The following is a 25,738-nucleotide window of genomic DNA, read 5'->3' as shown; positions in this document are numbered from 1 at the left end:
CGGCTTCCTTTGCTACGTGGCATATCTTAAGGTAATTATCTCTTTTGGTCCTCATGATAATATCCTAATGTTATCATGAGTAAAGTTCAATGCCATATATGTAATTTACCCGTGGATTTTGTTACATTTTATAATATTTGTTCATTTTTTATATCGGCCCTGTTTGGTAAAGAGCGTTTTGGAATAAAAAGAGCGGTTTTGACCAATTTTAGAGGTTTGACCACTGAAACCGCTGATTGGAGTGTCTAGTGGAGAGAGGTTTGAGAGAGAGTTTTGTGATGAAAACGTTAATTTAGAAAAAGCTCTTAAAAGGAGCTTTTTCAATTAGCGTTTTGGAATATTAAAATTAATGGACTTCTTTAACCCTAATGGATAGACTCTCTCTTCTCATGCGCCAAAATTAATGCCCTTATTCGTCTTTTTGCACAAACCGCTATTATCAATCAGCTAATTTTTACCAAATAGGTCTACACAAATAGCTAGTCAAATCAGCTAATGTAATCAGCTAACAGCTAACAGCTAATGTAATCAGCTAACAGCTAACAGCTAATTCCCAAACAGGGCCATTATTTTCAATTTTGTCATTAATAAAACATAGATATTTTAGAATGACATAATATATTAATTACATCATACGTTGGGACGGAGAGATAAATTTTAGGGGTTTTGTTTTTTTTTTTTGTAGAAAAGGAAAGGAAAGCAAAGCAAAACAAGCAACTACACCGGGATTAGCCTAGGAAAGCTAACCCCAATCCTATCCTCTAAAAGAAGAGGAGAAAGAGCGATAGGGGGAACGGTAAGGGTAGAAACACCTAACACCCCCTCATGGCCAGCCGCCGCCAAGTGATCTGCAACACGGTTCTGCTCCCGGAAAATGTGGCTGAACTCCAGGATATCAAATGAGGGGCTAAGCCTCTTAATAGCTTTAATAAGGTTGCGGCTATGAAGACCCATGGCATGACTACCCAAAATCATATTGATGGCCTCCAAGTTATCTGACTCCACAGAAAGCCTCTTAACACCCAGCCTAATCGCCAGCTGGATCCCAGAGAGAATGTCCCAGAGCTCCGCAGAGAAGGAAGAACCCAAACCCAAATTCTGGGTAAACCCAGAAAGCCAGGCGCCTCCCACATCCCTAAGAACACCTCCGGCAGCAATCTTACCATTACTGAGGCAGGAACCATCAGTATTCAGCTTCACAACCCCCTCTCTCGGCCTGCTCCAGCTCACGAGGTGGACATCACTACTCGGGGAAGATCTGGCAAGGGACTCACCTTTGAAACTATCAATAATAGAGGAGAGTTTCTTCAAGAAGAACTCAGCTAAGTTAGGCAAAAGCACATGTTTATTATCAAAAATCTCCTCGTTCCTCCATTTCCACACTTGATGACAGATAATGGCAAAGAAAATGTCCCCATGCTCCATATAAGACAATAACTTTCCCCTAATACCATCTGAGAACCAGTCGTTCACATAATGGGACATGAAGGAAGAAAAAGTATGATGAGGGAGAATTTTCTTCCAAACCTCTTCACTCTTAGGGCAATCCCTAAGAGCGTGGCACAACGATTCAACATAGCCTCTACATCTACCGCAAGCTCCAGAGGTCGCCAAATGCCTTCTGTATCTATCTGAGTTAGTAAGTAATCTGTCTTTAACGCCCAGCCACAGGAAGCTCCTCATGCGGTAGGGGATTTTAAGGGACCAAATGGTCTTCCAAATATCCGAGGGATTATCAGTCCTGTTAAGGGAAAAAGCTTCAAAGGCAGATTTGCAAGAATAGACTCCATTGTTAGTCAGCGCCCAGCAATGCTTATCCATGTCTTCCTCTTGATTACTCACCTTCACTCCTCTAATTCTAAGGAGAGTCTCAAGGCTAAAGAAAGAATCAAATTTAGGCCAAACCCAGTCCCCTTCAGAGTCCACCACATCGGCTAACCTCCAGTTTTGGATATCACTAGGCGGGGGGGGAAGTGCACACATCCACTAAAGGTTTATCCCCAATCTAGGTATCAAACCAGAAGCTTATGGACTTACCATTACCCACATCCAGACCAACCCCCGAGCAAAACTCAGCAAAAACGGCGCTAAGCCCTTTCCAAAGGAAGGAACAATTGATAACTCTCTCTTTCGGGCCCCCAAAGATCTTATCTTTTCGATACTTACCACAAAGAAGGTGAACCCAGAGAGAGGAGGGGCATTGCCACATACGCCAAAGGAGTTTCATTAATAAAACTTTATTATTATCCTTAGCTCTCCTAATGCCTAAACCCCCTAAATCTTTGGGCTGAAAAACCTCACTCCAAGGCACCAGGTGGATCTTTCTTCCCTCCGCAGCTTCCCCCCATAGGAACCTTCGGTCAATCTTATCAAGATCATTAAGCACATGATTCGGAAGCTGACAAGCCTGCATGATGTGATTGGGAGCAGCGGAATTCACAGATTGAATTAAAGTCAGACGGCCAACGAGGGAGAGAGTCTTGGCTTTTCACGTGGCACACCTCGTATTGGCTTTGTCCAAAGTATCTTTAAAAGAAACTTTAGACACTCTCTCACTATGAAGAGGAATCCCCAGATACTTCCCAAGAGAATTAGTAAGAGGAATACCAGACAAATCACTTAATCTTTTACAAATTCTCGGATTCATATTCTTAGAGCACATCATCCTAGATTTCTGGATATTAAGTCTCTGACCAGAGGCCGAACAAAAACAATCCAGAATATCCATAATGACACTCAACTACTCCTCATTACCTTCAAGAAAGATAAGGACATCGTCCGCAAAGAATAAGTGGGTCACCTGGGGACAGAAACTGTTGATGGCCACCGGGTGGAAACTCCCAATATCAATGGCATCTTGAATAAGGTGGGACAGCCTCTCCATAGCAATAACGAAAAGGAAGGGACTCATAGGATCACCCTGACGGATGCCCCGACCCGGAGAGAACTCCTCCGACATATCCCCATTCACCATAACCTGAAACATAGGAGAAGTAATACAAACCTTAATAAGATTTCTCCAACTATCCGGGATCCTAGCTCTCCAGACTCTCCATCAGGAAGTTCCAGTTGATGCGATCATAGGCCTTCTCCAAATCCAGCTTAAGAGCCACAATGCCTTTCTTCCCTTTCCTAATCTTTATAGTGTGCACCATTTCTTGGGCAATCACCACATTATCCATCATTTGTCTATCGAGTACAAAACTACCCTGATTCTGACAAATGATCTCCGGAAGAATGCCACAGATTCTATTAGCCATGTAATCGTCTTGTAAAGAATATTACAAAGACTGATGGGTCTCATATGCAAAAAGGAAGAAGGCTTATCAATTTTAGGAATAAGGACCAGGAGAGTTCTATTAACCAGCTCAATATCCTTAGACCCATTGAACACACCTATGATAAACTCATAGATACCCTCCTTCACAACACCCCAGTGCTTGTGGTAGAAGCTAGCTGGAAGACCATCAATACCAGGCGCTTTAGACGCCCCAATGCTGAAGATGGCATGGTCAATCTCTTTTCGGGAAATAGGAAGAAAGGCACTCTGACTGATATCCTCACTGATCAAAGGAAAGGTAGCAATAGAGTGAGCCCTCTCCAGCTGAACAGGATCCTCTTTGAAAAGCTCCTTATAGAACTCTAGAGCCAAATTCCGAATCACCTCATCTTCATACACCCACTCTCCATCAGAATCTTTGATAGCCTCAATTCTATTCCTCTGCCGCTTGATCATAGTAGACAGATGGAAGTACCTGGTATTACGATCCCCATCTTAGGGGTTTTGGTTTTAAATATGATTGGTATTTTTATCGTTATTTTTAGTTTAATTTAGAATTATTTTTATTTTAATTATTTCATTATTGTATCTTTTTAGTTATGTTTTATTTATGTTTTGATGTTTTTAGTACTTATGTGTATGCTTTTATTGTTTCTAGGTGTTTCTATAGTGATTTTGGTGAAAATATTGAAGTACGGGTAAGCCGGGACGTGAAATGGCAAGCCGAAAACAATTTTTTTAAGGATATCAAGTCCAACACGTTGTGTTGACTGTCAGTATTTTTTTTTATCATTTGACATGTTTTCGTATTTGGATCATAACTCTCTCATACGAACTTAGATTGAGCATGCCATTAATTATTCAGTGCGTGGCGCGTATAGATGACTTTACAACTTACAATCTGATGCAACTAGTTGGGCTTGGAAGCAGTTATGAGCATTAAAAGTTCATGCTAAAGTTTGAAATTTGATTTGGAGGGCCTCCAATGAAGTTATTCCTACACCTGAATCTTTTGTTATAAGTGTTGGTCCCTTGTAAGGTTGCAAGTATAGTTCCAAGGGGGGGTTAGGAACTATTTAAACTTTTTTCGCAATTAGGGCAGACTCCTTTTTCTAAGGAAAAAGGTTTTAACAGCGGCGCTGAGTAAACAGCAAGATACTGGCTTAGTCAACTGGTGACTAGGTCAGTTTCTTAGCTTGAGTCAGGAGATAGCACTTAGAGTCTATTCCTGAGCTCAGACGTTTAACGCGCACAACTCAACTTGACCTCTTTACTTGGTCAATTTTTGGTTCTTTTAAGCAAGCAATATAAATAAGGAGTTAAAGGTAAGAAATACTTTACTCAGCAGATTTATCCAGGTTCGGCTTCTTCTAAGCCTACGTCCTATCCTCGGAACACGTTCCGAGATTTCGAATCCTCTACTGAGCTCTTTAAAGGTAGAGCCTCAAACCTTTTACAATCTTAGCAACTGAGTATAACAAGAGTACCTTCCTCTATACCTCTACTCAATCCTAATCTCTCGCTGAGTACTATAATCGAGTACTCAGCCTCTCCTTTCTATCTTCTAGAAATGATAAGTGTTTGTCCTATACAAAGATTTGCTAAGACACTTTAGACGATTGAAATAATCACTCTAGACTTTTACACAGATATAAGAATTGTAGTGTAAGATTTGCTTTGCTTCTTTGCTTGCAGAATTTGTGTAGAAATTTGGTCAGCGTAATGGCTTGATCAAGTTCTATGTTGAATGAAGCTTCTGATGGCACTATTTATAGAGACGTCTGGGCATCGGTCATTTCGAATTTCGAAATAACCATTGGAGGGAAACGGCTACCTGTCGTTGTCATCCTGACTTGTTCAGAGCTCTCGGCCAATCAGAATTGTGTATCTTCTGTCCTCGGTCAGCTCAGCATACTGTCTCTCCTTTTATGGTAAAGTCAACTGGACAGCATACTGTGTCGTCTGAACTTTACCCAAGTAGAAATACTTTGTCTGGAAGTTTTCATTAGCCAGCTGCTGTCTTGTACGCTTTGTCGAGACTACTCAGCAGCTTCATCTTGAAGTTGTTCCGGAAGGTCTTCTAGATCCTTCTCTTGCTGAGTTGCGTTTTGTCCAAAACGGCAACGTTTTGACAAACGCGGGCCGAGTTGTACTGAGTTGTTTGACTTGGGCTTTAACACTTGTATTGGGCTTGGGCCTTTTAATTCTTGTGTCTTATAAACAATTTAACTCAACATTGAACAAACACATTAGTAGAATAAATCAAAGCATTTAAACTTAGTGTGTTTAGAATATGTATTTCAATTTTACTTAAACAATTTTCTCAAATCAAAATTACGTGGAAAGGTGTTTCAACAAACTCTCCCATTTTGATGTTGACAAAACTATTCAGCGAAGAACTCAGTATTGAGCTCCCCCATGATAGTCGACCTATTTCAACTTACCAAACTCCCCCGTAAGGGTTGAGCTACTGACTTAGTTTTACTATAAACATTTAAAGGTTTAATTCGAGTAAGTCTAAGGTCAGTTTTTCAGATATATGTCAGCTTATTAAACATATTCTATTTACTCAGTATTAAGCGGAAGGTATAATCATATAGAGTGCGCTGAGTAATTTGTTGTTCAATGAGTTCTTAACAGACAATGTTTTATCACATAAGTCAATGTCAAACATGTTATCAGCATTTGATTCAGTCAATAAGATTTATAAATATAAAACATAGCTGATTTAATTGAAGATACGTAATGACTCAGTACACAGTAACATATATTAACATATATCATAACTCAGGAATAGGAATAAAAGATGCAGATATGATATATTGATAGTAGTCAGTGGTTACACAACAAAACTTATAGATAAGGCATATAGATTACATCTGACTTAGTCTATACTGAGCTAGCCTATCTATTTCTTTTTCTTGTGTTGAGACTGACTTCGCTCATGCTGAGCTCTAGCTGCTTGTTCTTTCTCCCCCGTTTTGTCAACATCAGGAGGAGGAAGTCTGAAAGCATCAGTTAAGACAACTCGAGTCAGTTCTTTAGACAGCTCCTTAAGTTTCTCAGCGCTTTCGTTGACGCCGTCAAAAATTGCAACTCCATCAGCTGATACCTCTTCGGGTACTTTGAGTTCAGCAGCACTGAGCATATTGACGCTAAACACTTGAGCTTTGCCGTGCCAGATGAGAGCTTCAGTAAGACCAGCAAAGATTTGGTGAAAGGTCTTTAAAAGGGCTGTGTCGTAATACTGACGTTGAATATTGTTATGACGAATGTGGTTGAAGGTTTGTTGCATGATAGACTGCATCTCATTCTGTTTCATTGAATCAGTATCCATCTCTTGCTTATTCAGATTAAGCAAGTGAATAGCCTTACCAATTTGCTCTACTGAGCACTGATTGTAAGAAACCATTTGCTCGTTGGTCTTGAGTTGCTCAGTGTGAAGCTGAGCAAAGAGCATCTTGACTTCAGATGAAGTGGCATGGTCGGGGTTCACATCTGACAAGTTCTGGATCTGTTGTTGTAAGGAGGTCAAGTACTGCACGGTTGTCAGCTGGATCTCAGCCAGTTTGGCGATTGAATCCTGCTTAGGTTGCTGTGCTTGGAAGGTAATGATTACATTCAGCAAGTCCTTGAGTCCCTTAACCTCATTGAGAAGTTGAGTGACCTGGGAAAGCTGAGTATTCTCAAAAGTTGAAGACCCAGCAGCAGGAGGAGTGGACTGTTGAAGGTCTCTGATCAATGCTTGCACTGAGTCAATGATCTTTTTGCCGGACTCAGTGACATTCAGATAGCTTTGTGAGCCTTCAAGGACATCAGTGTGACCGGAAGGAAGAGGAGTGAAAGGAGTGACCTGGTCAGTGACTAGAATAGCATTTTCAATCTGCACTTGAGTTTTAGGTAGAGTTGAGTGATCGACAGAGAGTTGAGTTGGAGAAGTGGTAATCCGAATACTGTCTGTGCTGACGGCAGAAGTGTGTGTAGTCAGCACCATGCTTGAAGAAATAGCATTCACAGTAATCGGCTCAACCTGACTGGTTGAGGTGGCGGAAGCATTTTGGTCGGCATGTTCCTGTTGAGAAGAAACAGAGGCTTGCTTTTCTAAGGACGCTGAAGCAGTAGAGGGTTGTTGGCGTTTGAAAAATGTCAGCTTGAATGTAGAGGGGTCCTTAGTTGTCTTTGAGATGACAAAGTCAGGAAGAGTTGGTGGTGGCACAAAATCTTCACTGACAGGCTTCTCACTTGCCTTAACCAAGTTTCTTCTTCTACGAGGTGGAGTGACAGTTTCACTAGGATCTCCTGAGTGAGAAGGAGAAGATTCGTGTTGCTCATCATGAGGCTGGTCAGCTTGTTCTTGGACTAGATCAACATTGTGTTGATCAAGTACTTGCTCATCTCCAGCAGCAAACCCAGCATTGGCATGCTCAGTCTCATGTTCACTGGCTGTCTCTTCAGAGTCCTCAGCGTCATCCTGACCGCTGGCCTCTTCTTCTTCTTCTTCGGTATTGTCACCATCAAGTTCTTCCTCAACCTGGGAGATGAAATGATCATCCAGTTGTACCTCATGTTCTTCGGACTCAGCTATTGTACCTTGACACTGGGTGAAGTGAGAGTCACCCGGTACTACAAAGTCTGTAGGTATGGCATTGAGGGGAGTCAGTGTAGAGGGCTTCTGCTTTTTCTGAGGTTGCTCAGCAGTTTCCTCAGTTCCAGGCTCACCTTGCCTGCTTCGTTTCTCAGCTGACTTACCAGCTGACTTCTGTCTTTTTGCTGGAGACTCAACATTTTTGGAAGGAGTCTCAGTAGTTTTTCTTTTGCGGGAAGCTGGGGCCTTAGTCCTTCGCCCTTTCTTTGGCTCAGCAGTTCCCTCAGCTTGTCCAGCAGCAGCTTTACCTTTCTTCAAAGGCTGTCCAAATTTTAGTGCTCTCAGCGAGGCCGCTGTGATGTCAGATCCTCGAGTCTTGTCCTCACCTTCGAGATCAACTTTATGGTCGATGAGGATTCTTGTGATGATTGATCCTAGCCTCAGCGTACCAGTGCTACGTAGGAAGCCAGCGACAAGAAAGACTGGCATATTGATTGGAGTGTACGTCAGCATATGCCATATAAAGCATTGCTCGAAGTTTGTTGCTGATGTAGTGCAGTTGATCTTCGGGTAGATAAAGTAGGTCAGCAAGTAATGAGCCATCTTCTGGTGCTGACCCATCGATGAAGCTGAGACTTCTCCTGAGTGGCCCTCAGGTTTGCAGAAGTTGTGTGCATACCCAATGCCATCCTGATCTCCAGATCTTCTCAGCCTTGCTCCCTCAGTTTTCAACTTGAGCAGATTTCCTAAGTAGAGAGGGTTGATGAAGATGGTTTTCTTTTTCACCACTGTGCACAGGTAGTCAGTGTTGTCATTTGCAACTCGGAGGTTGTGGTAAAATTCCCTTACCAGGTCAGGGTAGGTGTCATCCCTAACCGAAAACAGCTCCGTCCAGCCATTTTGTGAAATCCACTCGCAGAAGGGTTGTTCGTTTTGTACGAAGTTTTCTGATATCCATCTTGAGGGCTCAACTTTCCATTTGCGGACGTTCTCAAAGACCTTGGAGTAGGTCCTGACTTTTACAGGCTTTCCCTGACCAGAGGTTTGGCCAGCTTGTCCTTTGCTCGGCGAGGTTACTTTGGTAGGTTCCGGCACAGAGGTTTGCCTGGAAGTGTCATCGGAGCTGGGCTTAGAGTGGCCAGCACCGGAGATGTTGTAGGTAACCTTAGTCATTGTTGAGGATGGGAAAGCTTAGAGGGATTTTTAGAGAGAAAGAATTTCTTGGCCAGAGTATTCGATAAGCGTAAAGAATAAAAATGGGGAATTACCCATTATTTATAGAGGTGAGAAATGGATCTTATCGAATCCATGTGTCAGTTTTGCCTCGGGATTGTGAACCGACAATAATCATGGCATTTATGACACATTCGGCGCGTACGTCATCCTAGGTGGCTATACGCGTGCTTTTGCAATGATTCTAACGGATATAACACTCAGCGTTTAGAATACTAATCGTTTGATATTCTGAGTGGTTAGTATTGCATAATGGGATGATTTCTAAGTTTAAGTTTAAACTAACTTACTCAGTGTGCAAGTTTACTCAGTATTTGCTGTTCAAATGAGTACACAGCAAAAACAATCATTCAGCATAGTAATTCACTTAGCATGCATATTCATTTAGTTCAGGAATTTACTGAAGAGGATTAAACATACCAATAGCTTCTCTCAGTATGTTGAACTGCTCACGAGCCAGTGGCTTCGTGAAGATATCCGCAAGCTGTTCGTCCGTTGGGACAAAGGTCAGCTTGATCTCACCTTTGAGTACATGGTCTCTAATGAAGTGATGTCTGATGCTGACATGCTTCATTCTGCTGTGTTGAATTGGGTTCTTTGAAAGATCAATTGCACTTTTGTTGTCACATTTGACTTCAATTGTCTTTGTTTGAACACCATAGTCTTCGAGCTGTTGCTTAATCCATAGGACTTTAGCAACATAATGACCAGCAGCAATGTACTCAGCTTCAGTGGTGGACAAGGCTACTGACGCCTGCTTTTTGCTGAACCGAGATACAAGACAGCTTCCTAAGAAGTGACATCCTCTAGAGGTGCTTTTACGTTCCAGCTTATCCCGTCCATAGTCAGCGTCAGTGTATCCAATAAGTGTGAAATCGTGAGTATTGGGATACCATAAACCTGCGTTCACTGAGCTTTGCAAATATCTAAGGATTCTTTTTACAGCAATGTAATGAGATTCCTTAGGGTTAGATTGATATCTAGCACAATAGCATACTGAAAACTGAATGTCCGGTCTACTGGCTATTAAGTAAAGTAGAGAGCCTATCATACCTCGATATAATTTGCTGTCTACTGACTTACCATTCTCGTCAGCACAGAGGACAGTGTCAGTGCCCATAGGAGTGGATATTGGCTTGCAATTTTCCAAGTCATATTTCTTTAATATCTCCTTGGCATATTTGGCTTGACTGATGAAGATGTCATTCTTTCCTTGTTTAATTTGAAGACCGAGGAAGAAGTTGAGTTCTCCCATCATGGACATTTCAAACTCAGTCTGCATTTGTTTGCTAAACTCCTTGCACATTGATTCGTTAGTTGCACCAAATATTATATCATCAACATAAATTTGGGCCAGCAGGGTATCTTTACCCTTTTTCTTAATGAATAAGGTTGTATCAGCTTTGCCCCTAATGTAATTTCTAGTCAGCAGGAAACTGGTCAGCCTCTCATACCAAGCATGTGGTGCTTGCTTGAGGCCGTACATAGCCTTTTTGAGTTTATAAACGTGGTTAGGGAATTTAGGGTCCTCAAAACCTGGAGGTTGATTAACATAAACCTCCTCGTTTATAACTCCATTAAGAAATGCACTTTTGACATCCATTTGGAATAATTTAAAGTTCATGTAAGATGCATATGCACATAGAATTCTAATTGCCTCTAGCCTTGCCACTGGGGCAAAGGTCTCACCGTAGTCAATACCTTCTTGCTGACTGTAGCCCTGAGCTACAAGCCTTGCTTTGTTCCTGACTACATTTCCTTGTTCATCCATCTTGTTCCTGAAGACCCATCTTGTTCCAATGGTCTTTTGACTCTTTGGATGAGGCACTAGCTCCCATACATCATTTCTTCTGAATTGATCGAGCTCCTCTTGCATTGCGTTCATCCAGAATTCATCGTACTCAGCTTCAGCAAAATTCTTCGATTCTTGAACTGAGACGAAAGCAACATTGCTGAGGTACTCCCTGAGTTGATTCCTCGTCATCAGGGTATTCCCAGCAGAAGTTGATTCCTCCTCTCTGAGTGCCCTCTTGGGATCCTTATCTCTTTAGGTAGATTCATGTCTTGTGCTTCAATAATCTCTGCAGAAGTAGATGGGTCAGTAAAAGTAATCTTAGGTTCACTCTTACTCTTGGTCAACCTTTTCGTGAATGACTCAGTAGCTGGTTCTTGGTCAGCAGTGGTTACTGAGTGTGGATCATCTTCGGTCAGCGGCTGGTATCTACCTGCAGGGTTAGTTTCGTCGAACTCTACATGTACTGACTCTTCTAAAACTTGAGTTCGATTATTAAAAACTCTGTATGCTTTGCTGTTTGTTGAGTAGCCCAAAAAGATAGCCTCATCAGCTTTTGAATCAAACTTTGCTAAGCTATTTTTGGTATTTAAAATAAAACATCTACAGCCAAAGGCACGAAAGTATCCAATATTGGGCTTTCGTCCTTTCCAAAGTTCATAGGGGGTTTTCTTGAGTATAGGTCTAACTAGAGCCCTATTAAGAATATAGCACGCTGTGTTAACAGCCTCTCCCCAAAAATACTTTGGAAGCCTATGCTCATCCAGCATTGTCCTGGCTATTTTAACCAGAGTTCTGTTCTTTCTTTCTACAACCCCATTTTGCTGAGGTGTTCTAGGAGCAGAAAAATTGTGGTCAATGCCGATGGCTTCACAGAATTCAACAAACTTTTGGTTTTTGAATTCTCCACCATTATCGCTACGGATGTGAACTAACTTTAGGTCTTTTTCATTTTCAATTTTTCTAACCAAATTTGAAAATGTCTCAAACGTTTCATCCTTGCTGGACAGCAAGATGACCCACGTATACCGAGAGAAGTCATCTACAATGACCAAGGAAAATCTTCTTCCACCCAGACTCAGCGGCTGGACTGGACCGAAGAGATCCAAGTGTAGTAACTCTAACGGACGCTTAGTTGAGACAATATTTTTGCTATGAAAAGATTGTTTGGTTTGTTTTCCAGCTTGGCAAGCGTGGCATAATTGATCTTTTTCAAATTTAAGTTCAGGCAGTCCCTCAACCAATTGCTTTCTTGCTAGTTTGGCCAGGAGGTCCATGCTTACATGACCAAGTCACATGTGCCATAGCCATGAATTTTCTTCCTTTGATACTAAGCACACAGTTTTTGAAAACTTTTTCTCTAAGTCTAGCATAAAGACATTATCTATTCGAGGGGCAGTTAATATTAACTCATTTGTTTTACCCTCGTATATTTTACATCCAGTAGCATCAAATATAACTTTTCTCCCATTGTCACATAGCTGAGCTACGCTGAGTAAGTTATATTTGAGTCCGCTGACTAGGGAGACAGATTCAATAGTAGGATTACCTCCGATGGTTCCTAACCCTACTATCTTACCCTTCTTGTTGTCTCCAAAACTTACGCTCCCTCCTCGTTTACGCTCAAACATGATGAACTGAGTTTCATCACCCGTCATATGCCTTGAGCATGCGCTGTCAATATACCACATCTTTGACTTCTCGGCACATCTCAGGCTTACCTGCATTGTAACTAGTTACTTTTAGGTACCCAATTCTTTTTGGGTCCTTGCTTGTTAGGTGCAACAGGTAAAGCATCATATTTCATTTTATGGCGACATACATGAACAGTATGGCCATTCTTTCCACAGAAGTCACATCTGACCTTTTGTTTAGGATGTTTCACTGACTTGTCAGCACCCCAGTGCTGAGCGTGCCAGCACACCTTAGTGGTGTGTCCTAACTTCCCACAAAAGTCACACTGGACTTTTCGCTGGGGATTCCATCTCTGCTGAGTACCTTGGTACTGAGTTCTCAGAGGACTGTTTCTTTTATTTGGAACCTTTAGTTGGTTCTGGATAGTTGTGACGTCCTTTCTCAGTTTCTTTGAAACTGATTGGACTTTAGAGACAGACTCATGTATGATCTTCATGTTATCATGCAGAGTTGTATTGTCCTGAAGAAGGAATCTGAGGTCACTCAGTTTGACCTCTTCCACTTCGTCACAGCGCCTGCTGAGTGCTCTAACTTTCTTATTACACTTCTTGACAAGTGTGTAGAGATCACTCAGGGCATTAACCATATCGTTTCTGAGCTGGGGAAGAGAAATTACCTCATTTGATTGCTCCTCGTCATCTGATGCGACGGATAGGTCAGCCTGCTCAGAGACGCATGGCTCAGCAAGTTCGTCAGCCATGAAGCATATCTTCGCTGACTCGGTGGCCTCAGTTTCTGTGGATGAAGACTCATCACTGTCACTCCATGTAGCCACCATTGCCTTTCTGCCACTCTTTTTGTCTTTCCTCAGTGTGGGGCAGCTTGACTTAATATGGCCGGTTTGATGGCACTCAAAGCATGTAATGGGCTTTGAGCTGTCCTTTTTGTATTTGTTGTCGCTTGAGTCAGCTTTATACTTATTAAACTTTCTGTAAGGCTTCTTAGAGTATTTGTCATTTTTCCTAAATAGCCTTTTCATCTTCCTTGTGAACATAGCCATCTCCTCATCATCAGTTGAGCTCCCGTCAGTGGAGTCAGCTTTCATGACAAGGGATTTCTGCTTCTTGTCTTCATATTTTTCCTTCACCTCGAAGTTCTTCATAGATATCTCATGGGTCAGCAATGAACCGATGAGTTCGTCATATTTGTAGGTGGTTAAATCCTGAGCTTCCTCAACTGCTGTCTTCTTTGCTTGCCAATCTTTAGGAAGACTCCTGAGTATCTTTTTGACTTGTTCTTCCTCAGTGAAGATTTTTCCAAGTCTCTTGAGCTCATTAATGATGTTGGTGAACCTTGCATTCATGTCTGAAATGCCCTCATCATTGTTCATCTCGAACAGCTCGTACAGTCTCATCTGCTGATTCACCTTAGACTCCTTTACTTTATTTGTTCCCTCGTAGATGACTTCCAGCTTTTTCCAGATCTCTTGTGCCGACTCACAACCTGAGATTTTATTATATTCTGCAGCATCGAGCGCACAGTGAAGCATATTGATAGCCGAAGCATGGTTTTGGAGCTTCTTAAGATCATCCTCTGTCCATTTGGCCTCAGCTTTTACAACTGTTTGGCCAGCCACAACTTCGACAGGTACAAATGGGCCTTGGACTATAGATAGCCAGGCACTCATGTTTGTAGCCTGAATGAAATTTTTCATCCTATTCTTCCAGAAGGTATAGTTTGACCCGAAGAATAGGGGAGGCCTAGTAATGGACAGCCCCTCAGGCAATATCTGAGTTGTTTGGTTTCCAGGGAGAAACCGAGTGCTGTTTTCGCCGATGGTAGGGATCAGCTCAAGGTTGTTAGACCTTTTACAGTGAGCTTTTAAGCTCTGATACCACTTGTTGGTCCCTTATAAGGTTGCAAGTATAGTTCCAAGGGGGGGTTAGGAACTATTTAAATTTTTTTCGCAATTAGGGCAGACTCATTTTTCTAAGGAAAAAGGTTTTAACAGCGGCACTGAGTAAACAGCAAGATACTGGCTTAGTCAACTGGTGACTAGGTCAGTTTCTTAGCTTGAGTCAGGAGATAGCACTTAGAGTCTATTCCTGAGCTCAGACGTTTAACGCGCACAACTCAACTTGACCTCTTTACTTGGTCAGTTTTTGGTTATTTTAAGCAAGCAATATAAATAAGGAGTTAAAGGTAAGAAATACTTTACTCAACAGATTTATCCAGGTTCGGCTTCTTCTAAGCCTACGTCCTGTCCCCGGAACACGTTCTGAGATTTCGAATCCTCTACTGAGCTCTTTAAAGGTAGAGCCTCAAACCTTTTACAATCTTAGCAACTGAGTATAACAAGAGTACCTTCCTCTATATCTCTACTCAATCCTAATCTCTCGCTGAGTACTATAACCGAGTACTCAGCCTCTCCTTTCTATCTTCTAGAAATGATAAGTGTTTGTCCTATACAAAGATTTGCTAAGACACTTTAGACGATTGAAATAATCACTCTAGACTTTTACACAGATATAAGAATTGTAGTGTAAGATTTGCTTTGCTTCTTTGCTTGCAGAACTTGTGTAGAAATTTGGTCAGCGTAATGACTTGATCAAGTTCTGTGTTGAATGAAGCTTCTGATAGCACTATTTATAGAGACGTCTGGGCATCGGTCATTTCGAATTTCGAAATAACCGTTGGAGGGAAACGGCTACTTGTCGTTGTCATCCTGACTTGCTCAGAGCTCTCGGCCAATCAGAATTGTGTATCTTCTGTCCTCGGTCAACTCAGCAGACTGTCTCTCCTTTTATGGTAAAGTCAACTGGACAGCATACTGTGTCGTCTGAACTTTACCCAAAGTAGAAATACTTTGTCTGGAAGTTTTCATTAGCCAGCTGCTGTCTTGTACGCTTTATCGAGACTACTCAGCAGCTTCATCTTGAAGTTGTTCCGGAAGGTCTTCTAGATCCTTCTCTTGTTGAGTTGCGTTTTGTCCAAAATGGCAACGTTTTGACAAACGCGGGCCGAGTTGTACTGAGTTGTTTGACTTGGGCTTTAACACTTGTATTGGGCTTGGGCCTTTTTATAAACAATTTAACTCAACATTGAACAAACACATTAGTAGAATAAATCAAAGCATTTAAACTTAGTGTGTTTAGAATATGTATTTCAATTTTACTTAAACAATTTTGTCAAATCAAAATTATGTGGAAAGGTGTTTCAACAATAAGGTATGTCAATATTAATCCTATGTGTGTTTTTATAGTGTGGAAGTTGAAATTCTTTTGCATATAGTTTGTGGGTGTATACATTTTATTAGCGTTTGACAGAATGCAAGTTTGGGAGGGATGCTGGATAGGAATGCAACTAATTTTTTTTATTAGATGTGTCGTGTTTTTCTTCCTTAAGTTCTGATCAATCTTGTGTCTGGGTCATGGTTGTGTGGGGCATCTGGTCGGGAAGAAATTGTTTTGTTTGAAAACGATTCCGTCTTGTTTGTTCGGGTATAAAAGAGTGGCAAGACGTTCAACTCAAATCTCACAATTTATGTCAACAATGGACTGATTACAGGCCTGATTCTATTTTGTGTTAGACTAAGCCTCATGCGAGTTCCTAAAGCTTAACATTGACGCATCAGTTATTTGAGGATCATGTTTACTTGGTTTAGGGGTTGTGTGCGTGATAGTAACTGTGCTTTCTGTAAGGCTTTTTCGAAGTTATTATTAGGTAATTATTGGTTAGAGATAGAGAGAGTCTTAATTGGCTAAAAAATCACGACTTCAATATAATTGTTTGGTTGAGACTGATACAACAATAGTGGTTGAACATCTTAGACAAGCTTCTTTTCGGTCAACATGTGGTCTTATTTTAGAGGATTGTAAATCTTTACTTTATTCTTCTAACGACGTTAGTGTCAGTTTGTTGGTTGTTCCGCAAATGGTATGACTCGCTAGAGCTGCTTATTTTATGTTAGGATGTATGGAATAATTAGATACACCACCAAATTTTATTTGTCATGCTTTGTACTTTTAGGGATGAGCATAAGTTCGGTTACTAATCAAACCGAACCAAAATATGTCATGTTTTCAAAACCGAACCGAATAATATTGATAACGAATATGACCAATCCGAAATTTTTTGGTTCGGTTGCAGACCGAATAACTGAAAACTCATAATATTTTTGTTCTATTGGTTTTCAAACAAAGCATATGTACAAAAAATATAATGGAAGAAAGCCAAAATTTATATATGTAAAGATAAAATTATATCTTTTAGAGGTTGGGCTCTATATTTTATAAGTTATTTATATATGATGCAATTATATTTTTTATATTTATATATTAAAGTCGGTTCGGTTATTGGTTACATTGATATTTTTCGTAACTGAACCGATAACTAATAACCAAATTAATCCAAAATTAAAATCGAACCATAATGTTAAAATAACCGAACTAAACTAAAATTCTGATTCGGTAACCGGTAATCGGTTATTTTGTCCACCCCGTATACTTTATTAGCATTAATATATCCATTTTTTCTTAAAAGAAATTGATTTTTTTTGCATACCTATTATGAATGTTTTCCTTGAAACTTATTAATTAAAACCTGAAATAAAATAATAATTTGTTTGATGATGCAGGTAGGCGTAGTGATTTGTCATCTGTTTGCAGTTTAATCAAAACAAAGGTCACTCCTCTGGATAATAATAAGTTATCTGAACCATTTACCCTTGATGAGTTTCGAGTGGCGCTTTTTGACATGCACCCGGATAAGGCCCCCGACTCGGATGGTTTTAATGCTGGCTTCTTTCAACGATTTTGGCTGTTGATAGGTCCCGCGATTTTTCAAGAAGGTAAGTCTTGGTTGGAGATGGGTAAGTTCCCTCCTACTTTAAATGATTCAATTATTACCCTCATCCCAAAATGTGATCAACCTTTGTCTATGAAGGACTTAAGACCCATTGCTTTATGCAATGTGATTTATAAAATCATCTCAAAAGTCCTTTCAAATCGATTAAAAGAAGTGCTTCCTAATCTCATATCAGAATCTCAATCTGCCTTCATTAAAGGTAGATCTATCCATGATAATATTTTGATTGCTTTTGAAATAATTCATAGTATGAAAAGAAATATTGGAAGGAAAAAGGGGGAGGTTGCACTTAAGATAGATATAAGCAAAGCATATGATAGAGTGAGTTGGGATTATTTGTCAAAAGTTCTCATGAAGCTGGGATTCTCAGAGGTGTGGATTGGATATATAATGCTCTGTGTTAAATCAGTTAAATATTCTATTAAAGTTAATGATCAAATTGTTGGTCCTTTTTCCCCCCGGAGAGGTTTGAGACAAGGAGACCCACTATCACCTTATTTATTTCTATTATGTGTTGAAGGGCTCTGCTTTGTTGTTGGATGCAGAGAGTAGGGGGGTTATTCATGGAGCTAAAGTGAATAAAAGGGCACCCTCAATCTCTCATTTATTGTTTGCTGATGATGCTTTTCTGTTTGTTCAAGCTAATGTTGAGGAGTGTAGGGAATTAAAAAAGTTGCTAAATTTGTATGAGCATGCTTCGGGACAAGCCGTCAATTTCTCTAAATCTGGCATATTGTGTAGTAATAATGTACATCCAATGATGGTAGAGGGGATCTCATCTATTTTGGAAGTTTCCCAACCTATCAACACAGGTCGATATCTTGGTCTACCTTCACTCGTTGGTAGAAAGAAGAAGGTAATATTTGCATTCTTAAAAGATAAACTATGGAAGAAAATTCAATCTTGGAGATCTAAGCCTTTATCTAAAGCTGGTAAAGATACTCTAATCAGAGCAGCAGGTCAGGCTTTGCCGGTTTATTTTATGAGTGTTTTTATGCTTCCTATTTCAACTGCTAAAGAACTTCAAAAGATGTTGAATTCATTTTGGTGGGGTAATAAGAGGGATGGGTCAAGAGGGATAAATTGGTTGGCTTGGGATAAATTATGTATTCATAAAGATGATGGTGGATTGGGATTCAAAGATTTCACTGCCTTTAATTTAGCAATGCTGGGAAAACAAGGTTGGCGGTTACAGTCAGCCCCTGAGTTTTGGTCAGTAAATTTTTTAAAGCAACATACTATCCAAATGAGGATTTTCTAAAAGCTAGGTTGGGTCACTCACCAAGCTATATTTGGCGAAGTATTTGGGGTTCTCAGTTATTGTTGCAAAAAGGGGGGCGATGGAAAATTGGAGATGGTACGTCTATCAATGTATGGAAAGATCCATGGTTAAGAGATTCACCTTCTATGACGATCTCTAATACAATGGTTGAAGGGTTGGAAAATTTAAAAGTAAGTGATCTTTTTATCCCTAGAACAATTGAATGGGATGTTGAACTATTATAAGAAATATTCTCGGAACAAGATGTAATGGCCATCATCCGGTCAACTCCGCGTGTATCTGAAAGAAAAGACCAATTTATATGGAATGCTTCCCGTAATGGATGTTATTCGGTTCGTAGTGCATACCGTCTTGGAATGGAGGAAATTCCAAGTAGTACACATCATAGAATGGAGGGGGATTGGCAAAACATATGGAGAGCTAATGTGCCATTTAAAGTCAGACATTTTTGTTGGAGGCTTGTTCGTGACTGTATCCCAACTCGTCATCGGCTTAGGAGTCGGGGGATTAACATGGAGGATGATTGTGTTATGTGTACTCATAACTTGGAGGATAATTGGCATTTATTTGTGCTATGTCCAAAAGTATTGGAAGTTTGGAGAGAGGCGGGCCTTGCTAATTTAATTGAACAATCAAGCCTAGATGCAGATAACTTTGCTGGTTTCTTTTTCTATTTTTGCAGTTAGCTGATGCAAGGAATTTTGAGATTTTTATGATGCTGCTGTGGTCATGGTGGGAGGCGAGGAATGACTACTTTTGGAATCAAAAATCCACAACAGCCGTTGGAGTCGTTGGTAGGAGCAGGCGCTGTCTAGCAGACTGGAAAACGGCTAGGGAGCGGAGTATAATTCCTTCCGCGATACCTAGAGAGGATTTATGTCAGAAATTATGGCACCGACCACCGACTGATGTTGTTTCCTGTTGCACAGATGCAAGCATATTTACAATTCTTGGAAAAACAGGAGGTAGTGCAGTACTTAGAGATTCACAGGGTGCTTTTATCTCGGCCCGGACAAATCTGGTGGAAAGAATTATGGAAGTTAGGAAGGCGGAAGCTTGGGCGGTCTTACATGCACTCGAATGGACCATGGAGGCAGGTTACAGTAAAATTGTATTTGAATCTGATTCCTTGACCACTGTGGAAGCTATTACTTCAGGAAGTTTGGATCAGTCTGAGTTTGGTGATATTATTGGGCAGTGTCGCACACTTTTATCATCTCAAAGCGGTTACACTATCCGTTTTATTAGAAGACAAGCAAACGGTTTAGCTCATGCTTTTGCTAGAGCGACCTCTCAATTTGCTAGTCAGAGTTACTTTGATATTATCCCTAGTGGGTTTCCTCATTCTGTATTAAACTTTTGCCGGCTTTTGGCTCATTAATGATATTTAGCTTAAAAAAAAAAATCTGAAATAAAATATTAATTGATTAGTGGTTTACTGATTTTAAAATACTTAACATTAAAAAAGAAGAAGGTTTTAAGAGGGAGTTTACGTTGTTAAAAAAATAAAATAAAATAAAAAGGTTCTACCGAGATTTGAACTCGGGTTACTGGATTCAGAGTCCAATGTCCTGACCACTAGACCATAGAACCTTGATGTTACACCAATCTACCATAATATATTAATAATAAATCATAAATTACACTAATGTTTTTTTTTTATTTATTAAAGAATACACTAATGTTAATGTTATCACAAAATTAAATAATAAGTTGCAATAACACCATTAACGTTTACATTTAGGAGCTATTTTATTGGGATATAAAGTACTAAAATAGACCAATGATTTTTGGGAAATTATCAATTTGGACTCCTTATATAAAATAGCACCGATATAGGCTTAACGTTTAAAAAATGGTACCAATTTAGGCTTCTATAACGGAACGAGACACGTCATTGATATTACTCCGTTAAGTTCTATCAATTGTACATAGAGGGAGAAATTAGAACTTAACAAAGTAATAGGAATGACATGTCCAATCCGTTCTTGATGCCTAAATTGATACAATTTTTTAAACGTTAAACCTATATTTATGTTATTCTATACATATAGCCTAAATTGATACTTCTCCAAAAATCATAGGTCTGTTTTGGTACTTTATCCCTGTTTTATTTATAACATCTAAAATGGTGCAATCTTACCCCTAACGTTGATAGTCAAGAGCAATTTTACCCTTAATATTGGCAAGTTGGGTCAATTTCAGATATCATTATACAACACAGACATTTTATTCCTTATTCTACACTAATTGCATATCCGTTGTTTCCAACAAAAAAAATTATATTTTCCGATTTAATAATAAAATAAGAAATTAATATTTTTAAATTCGATGAAATATTTAAAACGTTTTTGCCCATCTTGTACAAAATACAATAACATTTTGTAAATTTTTTTGATTTTTTTTCGCGTTTATTCATATATTTGTGATCTGTTAGTAATTAGTAATAAAATGATGCATATATGAAATGTAGATGACAAGATTTATAATTGAGAAGACAATTTGATGAATTATTTCTTAAACTGATCCAACTTATCAACGTTAAGGGTAAAATTGTACAATTTTAAACGTTAGACGTAAAATTACTTTTTAGAAGTATGTTTGTATGCTGTCCTTTAATTTTTCACTATAAATAATGTGTATTTTATCCACTTTATCCACTAATTAATTAATAATATCCTTTTATAGAAACATAAAAAGTAAAAATAAAACTAAAAGTAATTTCCTTACTATTTCTGAAAAAGAAAACAATTTTTTTTTATTCATAATCATTCAATGACTCATCTGTATTTTTATTACTTTCTGCAACTTACTAAATAACTCTTTTTTCCTGAAAACAATAAATTATATTATATTTATGGAAAAAGTACGGAAAAAATGCTTGTGGTTTACCAAATTTGTAAACAGAGACATGTGGTTTAAAAGTTCACAAATAAAGGTTTATGGTATGTTTTATTTACAAAACAAAGTATTACAATTACACATTTAATTTCTAATTACAAACAAAGACATTTTTATCTTAACAAAAATTATACTTACGTATCAATAAAATATAACCCCCGAAAAAAATAACTTTCTAAATCGAAACAATGAATAGTATGGTGGAATTTTACGTTTTTTACTAATCTGGCAATTTATGTTCATTTTACACCGTTGCAATTTGATTTTGGGACCAATGTTTTGTTAATATATAAATATAATTGAAAAAAAAATTAAAAAATGCTCTTATTGTCATCGATTACTTAAAAGTTTAATTTTAAATACTTTGTTTTGTAAAAAAAAAAAAACATACCACGTACCTCTATTTGCAAACTTTTAAACCACGGACCTCTATTTGCAAATAAGGTAAACCACAAGCATTTGTTTCGTACTTTGCCTCATATTTATTGTAATACACGCTTATTTTATGAATTGATTTAATTGTTTTAAATATAATGATTCTAAAGGACACATAAAAGTGCTTTTGGACTAGTTGTTCGGGATTGTAATAGTTTGGTTGCGCTTTCGGGTGATGGACTACTATGTTCAGCATTGTCTGATTTACATATATAGTTGCAGAAGATCTTCTATGTCGTTCGAGTTGTGGTTTTCATTCGGTTCTAGTAGCGTCAGATTCTATTTATACGGTTCGTCTATGTCGTGGTGATCTGAGGGGTTCGAATTTGCTAGGAACATTTGTTTGTGATATTTTAGCAAAAGCAATGATTTGCATATATTCAATTTGTGCACGGACGATGTGTTGCGAATTCGGTTGCATATAATTTAACCGCTTGGGTTGTTTCTCTTTTACAAATGGAAATTTTGATAGAAGATTTCGTTCCTTTTATTTTGGCTTGTATTAAGATTGATTCTTGTGTTTTTTCTTTTTAATGCAAGTGGTTGTTTATCAAAATAAACAAATAAATAAATGGTATTAAAAAGTAGATATCTCCATGGGTTAGGTTGGGCGGTCTCGAACCAAATTTAGTTCAACTCGTATTATATTTATATTAGGTTCGTGCAGGGCAGAGTCAAAATAAGAAAACTGATTCTCAAACCCAGCCCAACCCACACTGCACAACTTGTATATATATTTATATTAAAAAATTAATTAAACTATAAATATTTGCAACAAATTAAAAACTTAGTTAATAATTCAATAAAGTTCAACAAAGATGATTCTACATTACTAAAAAAAATATTTAACAAAATAATAATAATAAAAAGTATAATTGTATGAGTCGATATTATTACATTTTAATTCCTTTCTAACACTTCATACGGGAAATCCTGAATTGGATCGCAAATTGACGAGTTAATATGAACTTATCCATGCGGTTTTTTGAATATGAATCCATTTTTTGAAAGATCCAGACTTCCGTGCTTTGGTGGTCTCCAAGATCCTTTCAGTGACCTATGCTGTGTTGAAATAATATCTATATGATCCGTAATAAATACACCTATAAAATAAGGGCAGATTGGATCGAGTTGAGCTCAGACTTTTGAAGCAAATATCAAGCTCCAACCCACTTTATGTGCAAACTTGAGCAGGTTCAAGTCGGCCGAGTCGATTATATAGTTGTCTGAGCCCAATCTAAAAAAGGCGAGCTTAGGTGAATTAACGAGCTCATGAACAAATCTGTTAAAAATGTGATTTTTATACCTTTACTATGGAGATGAAAACAGGATCAATTATAAAACTTTTTTGGAAAAAGGTAAATATTGATTCCAATTTTCCAGAGTTATTTTTTATTTTTATTTTAAATAAGATTTAAAAAAGTATCTAATAAAATTTTGAAACAACGGCTTTTATGGAAAAAAAATTTAATTAACATTAATTACTTATTATTAATAGCTTTAATTTTTTTTACCTATAGTTAATACAAAAACAACAAACAGTAAACAACAAGTAAAAAAAATAGACAATTGATAACACGGGGAAAAATCCTTGATCAGAGCACGTCCCTGTGAAGCGCCGTTGGGATCGGCCGGGGACACTCCGATGCCAAAATCAGTAAGAAAGATCAAGAGAGCAAACTGAATTGACAAAGAATAAGTGAATGTGTGTACCTTATAGCCTAGGGATGTAGGCTATATATAGTTAGGGAATTCGTAACCTCTAGGTAACTAGAAAGTCTCCATTAATGCTCATTTAATGGCGGTTACAAGTTACTCTTAACCTAGTGGTTTAAGACTATTAATGATTCATTTAATGATCTTTATGACTGAGTTGGCGGTTAGCCGTTACTGTGATGAATCAGGTGAAAGAGGAGATTCGCCTCATAGGTTCGCCAGCGGATCTCACTGAGCTGAACCGTGGAGATCCACCATCTGGTTCTTCTTGCGGCGTTCTCAAGGTGAATATCCCTTTTGGTCCTTGGGATAATATTCTTTGATCCGTCAAGGCATATGTACGCTCTCCTTGAGAGATATGGCGGGTCTCTGCTACTTGCTCTCATTGGACGTATCTCGTTATGGTGTATCTCGCCATGGTCCACGTGGCGTGGCATAGTGCTAGAAACTCCTTCTTTTTCCTCATTATTTGCATATTCTCCCCTGCATTAATTATCATTAATGCCACATTAATCATGTATAAATATCTCTTTTAGAAGGAATAATGGTTTGCCATTATTTATATTAATTTTCCCTTATTCTTTATTCAAGAATAATTTGGTTTGTTATCAACAATATAATAAAAACTCCTTAAAATAGAGTTTATTAATAATTAATACACCATCAAACAAGCAATAAAAACTTTGGAAAGAAAGACAAGATTATTTATAAGTATTATTTGGAAAGGAAACGAGATTATAGATATGTTTCCAAAAACAAATTGAGTAGCACTCACAACAATAGGAAAGTTAGAGTTAGAATTTACAAAAATATGATGGGAAAATTACACTTATGGCCACTGAACTTTATCCATTTAATATTATAGTTACTGAATTTCAATTTTTAACAGTATGATTATTGAACATTACACTTTTTAACGCTGGTGACCACTCAACGTATCAAAACAACCGTTAACGGCCTCAAAATAAAAAAATCGAAGAGTTAATGATATTATAAGGAGCTTTAATTCTTGAAAATTTTAGTTTTGAGGTCATTTTGATGTTTTTTAGTTAGGAGAGAGAGTGAATTTGTAGAGAGAGAAAACTCCAAAAAATATGATTTTGGAAAATAAAAAAGTATGGTTTCATAGTAAATGTCGTTCTGAACAACTTTAATTCTTAAATATTATCATTTTGAGGTCGTTACCGGTCCTTGTGAGGAATTAGTTAAAATTCAATGATCATCGGTGTTAAAAATAATAAAGTTTAGTGACCATGCCATTAAGAATTGAAGTTCAGTAGCCACAATGTTAAAATGAGTAAAGTTTAGTGGCCATGGATTTAATTTACTCGAGATATGATCCAACTATTAGTTTTTCCTTATTATAGTTACTTTAGTTGATTTACTCTAAGCCATGGTTTGAGAGGAGGTTAATGGAAGTAAATGAGAATAATAAAAGGTTAAATATTAAGTTAATTTTGTTTGGGAGTTGTTTTTTTAGAGTAGATTGGGGTTAATGGGGTTAAATGTTTACTTCCTCTAACCTCCAAATTCCAACCTCCAAATTGGGGGTTAATGAGAGTACGTAAAGTTTTTTTAAATTTCTTATCTCTGCCGAGTAAATTTAACTTTCATTCCCTTCGATATTTAAACTCTCAAACTCTCAAGGTTAATTTTTAACTTTCATTTTCATCACTTCCATTACATTTCCATAACCTGCTTTAACTCTCACCTCTCCAAACTCCCAAACAAAGTCTAAGCTCATAACTAACATTTTGGAAGGTATATAAGCTACTCTGTAGCAGTTATCAACAACAACAACAGTAATATCAGCATAACAGTAATTAGCAACATCAAACAGTAAAACATTTTGGAAGGTATATAAGCTACTGTGTAGCAGTTATCAGTAACAACGATGGTAATCAGCAACAACAAATAGTGAATAATAATAATAAAACCGAACGAAAGTAAATCCCGAACATAATTATCTCAGTCAAATCAAAATTATCTTTAAAAGAAAAACGGAAAGAAAGT

The 25,738-nt window shown here is 38.2% G+C and overlaps 1 non-coding gene across 1 annotated transcript; it reads right to left on the bottom strand.

Moving 5' to 3' along the window:
• Positions 1–20,194: 20,194 nt before the first annotated feature.
• TRNAQ-CUG (transfer RNA glutamine (anticodon CUG)) lies at positions 20,195–20,266 on the bottom strand. Its single transcript has one exon. It is a non-coding gene; the product is annotated as a tRNA-Gln (tRNA).
• Positions 20,267–25,738: the final 5,472 nt, after the last annotated feature.

The sequence above is a fragment of the Euphorbia lathyris genome, chromosome 6 (assembly GCF_963576675.1).
Source record: "Euphorbia lathyris chromosome 6, ddEupLath1.1, whole genome shotgun sequence".
Lineage (NCBI taxonomy): Eukaryota > Viridiplantae > Streptophyta > Magnoliopsida > Malpighiales > Euphorbiaceae > Euphorbia > Euphorbia lathyris.
This window is presented reverse-complemented; position numbering and strand designations above follow the sequence as displayed.